Raw genomic sequence first — 1,276 nt, 5'->3', positions numbered from 1 at the left:
ACAGAAATAATGTTTTTACTAGTTTTAAGTTTTTACACTGGGTAGTACATGCTGTAACACATTGTAAGGCCACACCAATTTAATTTGTTGCTTCTCGGATCGCCCTGTCCATTTTTTTCTGATTTGCAAAAAAAACAACATTTTTTTGTTCTAAATTAACTGCAAAATGCTCAATCAATGAAAGACATATTTTGGCCCCAATGGTTGAAGAAAGTCCTTTTCTTCCTACTTCTCAAAGTTATTCAATGTAACAATGCAATTTTGTTTCAAGAAAAGTTCAAAATCTATTGTTTTAATTATAAATCATCCTGATACAATGTACACTTCATGGCTCATATTGTAACATTAACGGCTATCAATATCATGGTGTGCCTAATGGCCTGTTTTTTTTTCTTCTTATTTTGCCCTCGCTGTCGCTTCATATTTTTTCTGAAAAAATTTCAAGAAAAGCACAGTCTTGTCAGGATCATCAAATTCTAGATATAGTATGAAGAAAATGTATATATGTATATGTCCCAGGGGAGATTGGAATCCAGGGGGATCTGGAATCCTTCTAGGGGACATAGGGATTCCAATCTACCCTAGGAGAAATTGGAATCCTGATATTCAGATCCCATTTCAGTAGTAGAAATACTAGAACTCATAGATTGAATCATTTCACACCTAAAGTTTCAATAAATTTCAGCATAGGCAAGCCTATTACTATAATTGTAGGTGAATTATTAGATTGGAATCAAGATTTGTCCTGGCATAATTTGCAGTTCTTATTCCATAAAAATTATTGCAATCTTTCCAAACTTAGAAAATGATGTGAAAATAAATTGGCAATATAAAGGAAACAACAGTATACTTACAAACCATGATTTTATTCAGAATTTACAAATCACTAGCAACCTGGAAAAACTGGTTTTGGAGTCACTATCTCACAATGGAAAATATTGAAACTTTAGGTGTGAAATAACTCTATTTTCCCAAGCATTTTGATGCAATCGGAATTTCTCCTTTTAAAATTGGAGATTGTCCTGTAAGAATTCCCACTTGTCCTAGGACAAATTGGAATCCCTATCTCCCCTAGGAGAATCTGGAATCCTCCTAGGAGAGATTGGAATTCAGATCCCAGTTTTGTACAAAAAACTTTAATTCCAGTCTCCCCTAGGAGGATTCCGGATCCCCCTGGATTCCAATCTCCCCTGTGACATATATAATATATGTATTATGTATATATAGAGAGGGGGGGAGAGAGAGAGAGAGAGAGAGAGAGAGAGAGAGAGAGAGA

The sequence above is a fragment of the Branchiostoma belcheri genome, unplaced genomic scaffold, assembly GCF_001625305.1.
Source record: "Branchiostoma belcheri isolate BF01 breed outbred unplaced genomic scaffold, Haploidv18h27 scaffold288, whole genome shotgun sequence".
NCBI classification, from domain to species: domain Eukaryota; kingdom Metazoa; phylum Chordata; class Leptocardii; order Amphioxiformes; family Branchiostomatidae; genus Branchiostoma; species Branchiostoma belcheri.
This window is presented reverse-complemented; position numbering follows the sequence as displayed.